The sequence below is a fragment of the Ascaphus truei genome, chromosome 4 (assembly GCF_040206685.1).
Source record: "Ascaphus truei isolate aAscTru1 chromosome 4, aAscTru1.hap1, whole genome shotgun sequence".
Classification (NCBI taxonomy): Eukaryota; Metazoa; Chordata; class Amphibia; order Anura; family Ascaphidae; genus Ascaphus; species Ascaphus truei.
In genome coordinates this window covers 243914694-243926339 of record NC_134486.1, presented here as the reverse complement: position 1 = coordinate 243926339, position 11646 = coordinate 243914694, and positions in this window count along the sequence as shown.

Below are 11646 nucleotides of genomic sequence, written 5' to 3'. Positions count from 1 at the left end.
GACGACAACGTGATTCTTCTGCTAATATCATTCCATACTGACAACAAGCTAAGGAAAGCTTCGAGAAGCTACAAAAATGCATAAGCACAATGGAGAGCTATGCTGTAAACAACTATATCTCTACTTGTCCCCACTAGTCTTCCATAGCAAAACAACATGTGTCTCTGCCTTGACACTCATAATATATTCAAGGTGAAAGAGTGCTATTAATATAAATTGCTTCGGTATCCCACAACTTGTATCCCTCATTTAATACTACAATATGCATAGAGTTGGTATATATATATATATATATATATGTGTGTGTGTATATATATATATATATATATATATATACAGTGGTTGACAAATCACCAAAAAATCTACTCGCCACACAAAAAAATCTACTCGCCACCTAGTACCAAACGTGTGCTGCTTGGGCCAATATTTACTCGCCCGGGGGTTAAATCCACTCGCCCGGGGCGAGCAAATGTATAGGTTTGTCGAACACTGTATATATATATATATATATATATATATATATATATAGTTATTATGAAGGAGGAGTGGTATAATATGACTATTACCGTCTTTGAGGTAGGTGATCACTTGTGACCTTGGTCACATTACTTGTATGTGAAATCAGAGCTGGGTACACAGGGTGCTATATAAGGGAATAATACATTAATGTTAGTAAATAACAAGTGTATTATTGATTTCTCCCCTTCCTGCTCCCTTTCTTAGTAATCAAATTAGCTGAAGGCTCTTTCACAGTTAAGAAAAGTCTAAGCAAAATAAAGGAGAAGTGCACTGGAGACCACTGACAGCGTAGCAAATTTTATTCTGTAGTAGAATCAGAATATTAAAAAAAAAAATACACACAACAGAAGTGCTAATACAAGCACATCACAAAAAGGTCACATCTCCAGTCCCGAAGTGACTCCTTTCCGACTCCAGTCATGAACATATGACATCATACACCGGCATTCAGACAACCTCTCCCAATGCATTTCACAAGATGCCTTGTTTCATCAGAATTGCTTATTCATTAGTATTCTTATTTTTTTTGCCATTATTTTTATTCTTTTAAAATATATAATACAATATGCTATAAACCAGGGGTGGCAAACCTTTTTTCAGTTGTGCCAATAAATGAGCACACATTTTTTTGGCAGGCCACTACCCTACTCCCCCCTTCTCCTCTCTCACTCAATTCCCCTCCTCCTCCCTCAATTCTCCCTTCCTCCTCAATTCTCCCCTCTTCCTCTCTCACTCAATTCCGTCCCCTTCTCTCACTCAATTCTAACTTCCTCCCCCTCCTCTCACTCAATTCCACCATCCTCCTCTCTCTCAATCCCGCCCCCCCCCCCCCCCCTCTAATAGGTTTCCCTTGGAGGGTGGGGGCAGGCCCCTGTTTCCATGGCGGAGGGGAGCTGGTGCCCCCATAGGTGGATGCAGAAGTTGGGCCTGAGTTTCGGGTGAGCCCAATTTCCAGGGCCGACAGGTGCATCAGCAACAAGGGTGGTGGATGGGGGATGGATGCGGGGATGGGGAATGATTGTGAACCATTCCACATACCGTAGGCCCCACAGACCATAGATTTGCCAACCATGCTACAGACTGTCCTATTGTGAAGAACTTGGAATTCAATTTTTTGTGCATTGGATATAGAGATAAGGTGACTTTTCTAAGGTCACAAGGATATCTGACATTAGGAGATGAACCAGGTTCACCTACTTCAAAAGTAGGGCCTTTTAGCAACTTTTTCAGGTTCTATGAGATCAAGAAAGAATTAAGGCCCATATTCTATAAACGGAGCTATGCCATAAGATACCTTGCTGGCTCCAGAAGACACCTTATTGTTCATTTAAGTCAATGGGCAGTAATGTGTCTTCCGGCGCTGGTACGTGTCCTATGGCATTGCACTGTTTAGTATATATGGGTCTAAATATCAATAATTAAGTTAAATTATACCAAGTAATTGATGGTTTGGCTTTTTCTGTGTGCTGCCATGTTCAGTGCTCTGCATTTCTGGTGAAAGGAAGCAGATTTTCCTTCAAGATTGAGTTTCTTTAGCAGTGATGAAGTAGCCATGTACTGTAGTAGTAACAGTGTTAGAAGTAGATATGTACTGTACTAGTTCCAGTGGTAGAAGTAGCTACAAACTGTAGTAGTACCAGTGTTAGAAGTAGCTATGTACTGTAGTAGTACCAGTGTTAGAAGTAGCTATGTACTGTGGTCGTACCAGTGTTAGAAGTAGCTATGTACTCTTGTAGTTCCAGTGGTAGAAGTAGCTATGTACTGTAGTAGTACCAGTGTTAGAAGTAGCTATGTATTGTAGTTGTACCAGTGTTAGAAATAGCTATGTATTGTAGTAGTTCCAGTGTTATAAGTAGCCATGTACTATAGTAGTACCAGTGGTAGAAGTAGCTATGTACTGTAGTAATACCAGTTTTAGAAGTAGCCATGTATTGTAGTAGTACCGTTGTTATAAGTAGCTATGTACTGAAGTAGTACTAGTGTTAGAAGTAGCTATGTACTGTAGTAGTACCGGTGGTAGAAGTAGCTACAAACTGTAGTAGTACCAGTGTTAGAAGTAGCTATGTACTCTAGTAGTATCAGTGTTAAAAGTAGCTATATATTGTAGTAGTACCAATGTTAGAAGTAGCTATGTACTGTAGAAGTACAAGTGTTAGAAGTAGCTATGTAAAGTAGAAGTACCAGTGTTAGAAGTAGCTATATACTGTAGTAGTACCAGTGTTAGAAGTAGCTATGTACGTTACGAGTACCGGTGTTAGAAGTAGCTATGTACTGTAGTAGTACCAGTGGTAGAAGTAGTTATGTACTCTAGTAGTACCAGTGTTAGAAGTAGCTATGTACTGTAGTAGTACCAGTGGTAGAAGTAGCTATATATTGTAGTAGTACCAGTGTTAGAAGTAGCTATATACTGTAGAAATACCAGTGTTATAAGTAGCTATATACTGTAGTAGTACCACTGTTAAAAGTAGCTATGTACGGTACGAGTACTGGTGGTAGAAGTAGCTATGTACTATAGTAGTACCAGTGTTAGAAGTAGCTATGTACTGTGGTAGTACCAGTATTAGAAGTAGCTATGTACTGTGGTCGTACCAGTGTTAGAAGTAGCTATGCACTCTAGTAGTTCCAGTCGTAGAAGTAGCTATGTACTGTAGTAGTACCAGTGTTAGAAGTAGCTATGTATTGTAGTTGTACCAGTGTTAGAAGTAGTTATGTACTGAAGTAGTACCAGTGTTAGAAGTAGCTATGTACTGTAGTAGTACCGGTGGTAGAAGTAGCTACAAACTGTAGTAGTACCAGTGTTAGAAGTAGCTATGTACTGTAGTAGTACCGGTGGTAGAAGTAGCTACAAACTGTAGTAGTACCAGTGTTAGAAGTAGCTATATATTGTAGTAGTACCAATGTTAGAAGTAGCTATGTACTGTAGAAGTACCAGTGTTAGAAGTAGCTATGTACAGTAGAAGTACCAGTGTTAGAAGTAGCTATATACTGTAGTAGTATCAGTGTTAGAAGTAGCTATGTACGTTACGAGTACCGGTGTTAGAAGTAGATATGTACTGTAGTAGTACCAGTGGTAGAAGTAGCTATGTACTGTAGTAGTACCAGTGGTAGAAGTAGCTATATATTGTAGTAGTACCAGTGTTAGAAGTAGCTATATACTATAGTAGTACCACTGTTAAAACTAGCTATGTACGGTACGAGTACCGGTGTTAGAAGTAGCTATGTACTGTAGTAGAACCAGTGGTAGAAGTAGCTATTGTCAGGAATCGGCGTTCTCGTCGCCCCTGTCGCTGTCGCGGGATCACTCCCCTCAGCGATTCCTCTGCTCAGCGCCCGGCGCGCCAACGCCCTCCTGTACGCACACCTACACGCACGCCAGCCCCAGACGTTATGCATGCATTCCCAGCTGACAGAGCACACGCCTAACAGAGCACTTTTAACCACTGCTCCTGCAGTGAGGCGTCGCCCCCGAGCATCACACAGTTCCATGCAAATCAAGGATTACACTCAGCTGGGCTGTAACACCTCCCTCCTATCAGGGAAGACTCCTTGCAGTCCTCCAGGCCTGCCCCCTTTTCCCATTGGCCTGCCCAGCTTTATTATGCCTGTGCTTCCCATCACTCGTCGCTCGACATAGTCTCTGTATGGAAGTACTTCTGGACTCTCTCAGTGTTTTCACAGGTTCTGACGCGGCTTGTACGACTACCCCCTCTGGCTCTCGATCTCGGCACCCCTTGGACAACGCTCACTCTGGTAACCCCTTGAACATGGCTTGGACTACGACCTATCTCCACTCTCCACTCCCTGACCTCGGCAAGGCATTCATCACTCTATCTCTACAACCGGTACCGGCAAGTATTGTCTACCTCACTACACCTGGCCTGGCAACGCTTCATACCACACTCCGGACACACTCCCTTTGCTGCGGGTGCGTGTATTACCACTTCCCCCTTCAGCTCAGGGGACGGGTCTGGTCTGCGGGCAGCACCGGCGTAACATTATGTCGAGCCCACAAGACGCAGACCAGACCGAACTACAGCAGTTTCTCTCTAATCTGCTTCAGCAAAACCAGGCCATGGCGGATCAAATTGTGGCACTTACACGCCAGGTCGCAGTACTCTCAGACAGGGTACCGACCGCGACGCCGCCAGATGTAAGCCCCCACTCCGCAAGCGCAGTTAGCAGCTCAGATGTAAGGATTCCTCCCCCCAAGCCTTATGCAGGTGAACCGCAAGATTGTAGGGGTTTCCTAAACCAGTGTGAGGTGCAGTTTGAAATGGCCCCCCATCTCTACAATACTGATCGCAAGAAGGTAGCCTACATTTATAACCTCCTCACTGGCAGCGCCCTAGCTTGGGCTTCCCTGGTTTGGGAGCAACGTTCTGACCTTACCCAAGATTACCCGGCATGTAAAGACGAGTTTCAACGGGTATTCGATTCAACCGCTCGTCGGGAGATGGCAACTGTTTCTCTCCTCCAGATCACTCAGGGACGGCGGATGGTGACACAGTATGCTGTGGAATTCCGGACTCTAGCAGCCGAGACTAACTGGGGACAAGAGGCTCTCGTCTCCGTATTCTGGCAAGGCCTGGCAGATCCCATCAAGGACGAACTCTCTCACCAATCCAGGCCGGATCAACTGGAGGTCCTGATTGATTTAGCCATCTGAGTGGATCAACGCATCCAGGTACGCCGCTCAGAGCGTCAGCGCACTCGCTTCCATAACTTTCAAGTTCCGTTCCCCAGTACTCTCAGCAGCACTCCTGCTCCCCCAAGTTCTACCACACCTCTTCGTCCTGCACTGGAGTTGCCAGAGCCAATGCAATTGGGGGTACAACGCATCCGCACACCGATACGGCAGTTCCGCCACGCCGGGGGATTGTGTTTCTACTGCGGATCCATGGAACATCTGGTTCGGGAGTGTCCACTGTGTCCGGGAAACGGGAACACCCAGTGAGTACAGAGGGGCTCTCTCTGGGTGTAATGTCTCCACGTCCCCTTCAAAAAAATGAACTCCCTAAGAAACTTACATTTCCAGTCTTCCTTTCAGGCGATAAGTTCAAGACTTCTACCGCCGCTTTCATTGACTCAGGAGCTGGAGGAAACTTTGTGGATCTTGAATTCGCCAGGGTAAACCGTATACCACTAGTGAGAAAGAAGGTTCCCATCGCACTCGTCGGTATCGATGGACGTCCTCTTACCCCGGCCCACATCTCCTTAGAGACGGCTCCCTTGCTTCTGTCTTCACATCTGCACAAGGAGACCTTAGTTCTCGATGCCATTCACGCTCCTGGGATACCCATCACCCTTGGTCTTCCTTGGCTACAGCTTAACAATCCTCTCATTGACTGGACTGCCTCCGCTCCCATTTCCTGGAGGTCGAGGTCAGGCGAGACTCATCAACTGCTGGCCAATACCTCTGTTCCCAAAGTTATTCTACCTTCCATTTACCATCAATTCCGGGACGTTTTCAATAAGGTACAGTCAGACCTCTTGCCGCCACACAGGACTTACGATTGTCCAATCGATCTAGTTCCTGGTTACTCCCTACCCAAGTCCAAGACCTACCCCTTGTCGTTACCAGAATCTCACGCTATGGATGAATATATCCAGGAGAATCTCAAGAAAGGCTTTATTCGTCACTCCAATTCCCCAGCATGGGCTGGGTTTTTCTTCGTCAAGAAAAAGGATGGGTCGTTGAGGCCTTGCATCGACTACAGGGGTTTAAACCAGATAACTATTAAAAATCGTTACCCCCTTCCCCTTATTACCGAACTGTTCGATAAATTACAGAGGGCCAAGATTTTTTCCAAGTTGGATCTGCGTGGTGCCTATAACCTGGTGCGCATCAGGAAGGGGGATGAATGGAAGACGGCCTTCAACACGCGTAGTGGACACTACGAATATCTGGTAATGCCTTTCGGCTTATGTAATGGTCCCGCTGTCTTCCAGGATTTCATCAACGACGTCTTTCGTAAGGTACTCAATATTTTTGTTATTGTATACTTGGATGATATCCTGATTTTTTTCCAAAGATCTCCAGGACCATATATGCCACACCTCCTATGTCCTTTCCCGTCTCCGTGAACACCATTTGTACGCCAAACTAGAGAAGTGCACCTTTCATACGACCTCTACTCCGTTCCTGGGGTATATCATTTCCGATGAGGGGTTTATGATGGACTCCGGTAAACTTCAAGCAGTCACTGAATGGCCAAGACCCAATTCTCTCAAGGCCATACTGCTGCGGCACAGTTTATTCGAGCATTTGCCCGTTCTGTGCCGCAGCAGTAGCCTGGCGCGCGCCCGAGAGTGACGGGCGCGCGCCGAAGCAGCGGAAGAGCGCCCTCCGATCGGGGCGCTCTCCCTACCGCTGCCGGGTCCGCCGGGTCCCCCGGAACCCCCTGCCGCTGTCCCGCGATCGCGGGACACCAGGGCTCCCTCGGGGAGCCCCTGGACGCGCGTGCAGGGGGCGCACGCTCCCGAAGACGCGTGACCGCGCGTCTATGACGCGCGGCACGCCGAGGGGCGGCCACTAGCAAGCCGGGAAATCTCCCGGCTTGCGGATCTGGCCGCAGTGTGATAAACTGTGTCGCCAGTGTACAACGTTTTTTAGGGTTCGCTAATTACTATCGTAAGTTTATACGGAGTTTTTCCACCATTGTGGCACCCCTCACTGCGCTCACCAAAAAAGGAGCTGATTCTTCTGCTTGGTCATCCAAGGCCATCTCCGCCTTCGAGACACTCAAGGAAGCCTTTATATCCGCACCTATTCTCCGTCATCCCAACATCGAACTTTCCTTCGTCCTGGAGGTCGACGCTTCTGATTGCGGTGCTGGTGCCGTTCTTTCCCAGAGACCCACGCCCCAAGATAAGTTACATCCCTGTATATATTTTTCCAAGAAATTCTCGTCTGCCGAGAGGAATTATGACGTGGGTAACAGGGAACTTCTGGCCGTGAAGATGGCTCTTCAAGAGTGGAGACACCTGCTGGAGGAGTCAAAAGAGCCGTTTACTATTCTCACGGACCACAAGAACCTTCTTTACATAGAGAACGCTCGACGCCTGTTTTTTTCGTTGGGCTCTGTTTTTTTCTCGATTTGATTTTCACCTGTCCTATATCCCTGGGACCAAGAACGTAAAGGCAGACGCACTCTCCCGAATACATTCTTCTGAAGAGAGACCAGAGGAGTCGTTGGAGACTATCCTTCCACATGAGAGGATTCTCGCCACGTCTACGTTCAAGAATCTTGACAAGATTTTGCACTCCCAGAGACGCATTCCCAAGGACTTGGTCGTTCCCGACAACAAACTCTTTGTACCATCCAAATTTGTTCCAGAGGTCCTGTCTTGGGGTCACTCCTCTAAATCTGCAGGTCATCCAGGTTTTAAGAAGACTACTGATCTCATTCGTCGGAATTTCTGGTGGCCAAGGATGTCTCAAGATATTCTGGAGTTTACCCGCGCAAGACCCACGTGCGCTCAAAGCAAGACTCTCCGTCAAAAGCCTCAGGGTTTTCTGTTACCCCTTCCAGTTCCCGACCGCCCCTGGTCCCACATTTCGATGGACTTCATCGTGGAGTTGCCCAGTTCCAGAGGAATGAACACCATCTGGGTGGTCGTGGACAGGTTCTCGAAGATGTCCCATTTCATGCCACTTAAAGGATTACCCACCTCCCCCGCCCTTGCTGATATCTTTATGGAGCAGATTTTCCGGATTCATGAGATCCCTTCGTCCATTGTTTCTGACAGAGGTTCTCAGTTCGTATCCAAATTTTGGAGAGCTTTCACGAAGTGATTGGGCATCTCTTCTTCTTTCTCTTCCGCCTATCATCCTCAGTCCAATGGACAAACGGAGAGAATCAATCAATCCCTGGAGAAGTACCTGAGATGTTTCATATCCGATTTCCAGGATGATTGGGCTCAACTCCTCTCTTGGGCAGAGTATGCCATTAATTCTGCCAAAAACGAGTCCACCCGGGAGTCGCCCTTCTTTATAAATTATGGGTTCCATCCTCCCTGTCTTCCCATCCCCAACATCCCTTCTGGAGTACCAGCCGTAGATGAACGCATTTCTTCCCTCCAAACCGCATGGTCCAGGATTCAGTCTACCCTTCTCAACTCCTCCCGCAGATCGAAACTACAGGCCGATCGTCGTCGTCGTTCGTCGCCCAGTTACAAACCAGGGGATTTGGTATGGCTCTCCTCTAGGAATATCCACCTCAAGGTACCATCTCCTAAACTGGCACCTAAGTTCCTGGGACCCTTCCCTATTTGTGAACAAATCAATCCTGTGGCATTCCGGCTCCAACTACCATCCAGTATGAAGATTCCCAATGTCTTTCATGTGTCCCTCTTAAAACCATTCATCTCCAGTCACTTCTTTCCGGATCAGACTCGTAAACCGGATCCCATTACTGTACAAAATAACGAGGAATACGAAGTTCACTCTCTTTTGGATTCTCGCCTATCCAGGGGTCAGCTCCAGTTCTTGGTGCAGTGGAAGGGCTTTGGCCCTGAAGAGAGATCCTGGGTACCTTCAAAGGACATTCATGCCCCGGCCCTTCTTAAGTCCTTGGACCGTCCTGAGGCCGTTCCTGAAGAGGGGGGTACTGTCAGGAATCGGCGTTCTCCTCGCCCCTGCCGCCGTCGCGGGATCACTCCGCTCGGCGATTCCTCTGCTCAGCGCCGTGCACGCCCACGCCCTCCTGCACGCACACCTACACGCACGCCAGCCCCAGACATTATGTGCATGCATTCCCAGCTTACAGAGCACACGCCTAACACAGCACTTTTAACCACTGCTCCTGCAGTGAGGCGTCGCCCCCAAGCATCACACAGTTCCATGCAAATCAAGGATTACACTCAGCTGGGCTGTAACACCTCCCTCCTATCAGGGAAGACTCCTTGCAGTCCTCCAGGCCTGCCCCCTTTTCCCATTGGCCTGCCCAGCTTTATTATGCCTGTGCTTCCCATCACTCGTCGCTCGACATAGTCTCTGTATGGAAGTACTTCTGGATTGTCTCAGTGTTTTCACAGGTTCTGACGCGGCTTGTACGACTACCCCCTCTGGCTCTCGATCTCGGCACCCCTTGGACAACGCTCACTCTGGTAACCCCTTGAACACGGCTTGGACTACGACCTATCTCCACTCTCCACTCCCTGACCTCGGCAAGGCATTCATCACTCTATCTCTACAACCGGTACCGGCAAGTATTGTCTACCTTACTACACCTGGCCTGGCAACGCTTCATACCACACTCCGGACACGCTCCCTTTGCTGCGGGTGCGTGTATTACCACTTCCCCTTTCAGCTCAGGGGACGGGTCTGGTCTGCGGGCAGCACCGGCGTAACAGCTATGTACTATAGTAGTACCAGTGTTAGAAGTAGCTAAGTACTGTAGTAGTACCAGTGTTAGAAGTAGCAATGTACTGTAGTAGTACCAGTGGTAGAAGTAGCTATGTACTGTAGTAGTACCACTGGTACAAGTAGCTACACTGCAAGATAATTGTTACATGATATCTTCCTGTCACCTGGGTAGAACTAAACATTATGGGAAATGACATTCATGACTATGATGCCTGCAACTTCCTGTACCAGAAATGACTAAAGAGGCAGGATGGCGATTCTCTGCTCTACATTATTTCTATATGTTTGTAATTTCAATATGCTTTTTGAAAAAATGGAAATATATACAGTATATATATAAAATAGTTTTTATTTAGAACAAGAAGAGTACTTATAGGGCGTTGCCTGTCTTTAAGCCTATGGGATCAGTAGACAGACAGCAGACACTATAGCTCTGAACATTCTTTGCTTGCAGCCAACAAACACACAGAAAAGTTGTCATGCATAAAGTAGAAGAGGCTCTGTATGCATATTGTTTTTACAATGGCCCATTACAATATACTCTTTATGTAAAAAAAGGTATTTCTTTTATAAAGTAGATTGTAGTTTCTACACAACCTGTCATTCACATTACTCTGTGATACCATACTGTATATGAATTCAAAATGTGATTAACAGCAGCATACCAAGAGATTTACAATAGTAAATGAATATATAGTCCGACGCACTCCTCATCTTCACAGGCTGTATGGACACATCTATTGGCCAGCCAGGCTTTTTCTGAGCTGTGAGCTCCATAACTTGATTTCTGGTTAGTAGCCAAAGGGGCATAATTATCAAGTGTCCGTACGAGTTATCACACCCATTCCGGCGTTAACCATTAAAGTCTTTGGGACTTAACTCTGGAGCAGGAGCGATAACCTGTACCGGTACTGAATAAAGGTGCCCCAAAGTGCCTTAAAAAACAATGTTACTCCAATAAGGTGGCTAATTTATAATACATTTTGGATGCTCACCTTCATCTCAACATGACTTTTGTTTTTTTGATTAATTTATTAGGTTTTCCAAAATATAAAACATATCACGCAGACAAATATACACTGAGTACATAAATGAGTAAAATACGTAAAAGACATTAAATAAATAATATATTAAATTAACAGAAACATGAGCCTAGGTAAGAAACCATAATTAAATCATAAGTAAATAAATCATAGCTGTACTGACACAAAGATTTATTTATGTTGCTATAGCCTTTCCCTTTTAAACTGGGTCCTCAGCCAGGCTCCCATTGATACCCCACAAATAAGGAAGCGTCAACCCAACAGGCTCGCACCCTCCGTTTCATCTTTATTATACTGACTTATCTTATCTATTAATGATTGGTACTTTATTATTTTCCAGGTTCATAGTCCGCTAGGACCGCCTTGTACCAGCCGTCTTAAAATACACCCTGACGTCTGGCCAAACCAACATCATTCCTAATTGAGCAATAACTTCTACTTAATGAATTTCCGGAAGTATTTTTTTTTTGTGTGTACGTATTTTGTACTACACAATGTTTATTTGTGTATCTTGCATGTATATATTTATTGACGTCGTTTCCAACACTGTAGATCAGGGGAGCAATCAGAAACTCTCATTGGGGATGTGAAGTCGCCGTGCCGTCGCCATGACAAAGCACAGTCACCTGACGCAGTGACGCATCACCGTGTGATGTCGCCGCGTTACGTGACGGAGCGTCGTCATGGCAACGTGTCGCCACGTCATGACAATGCAGC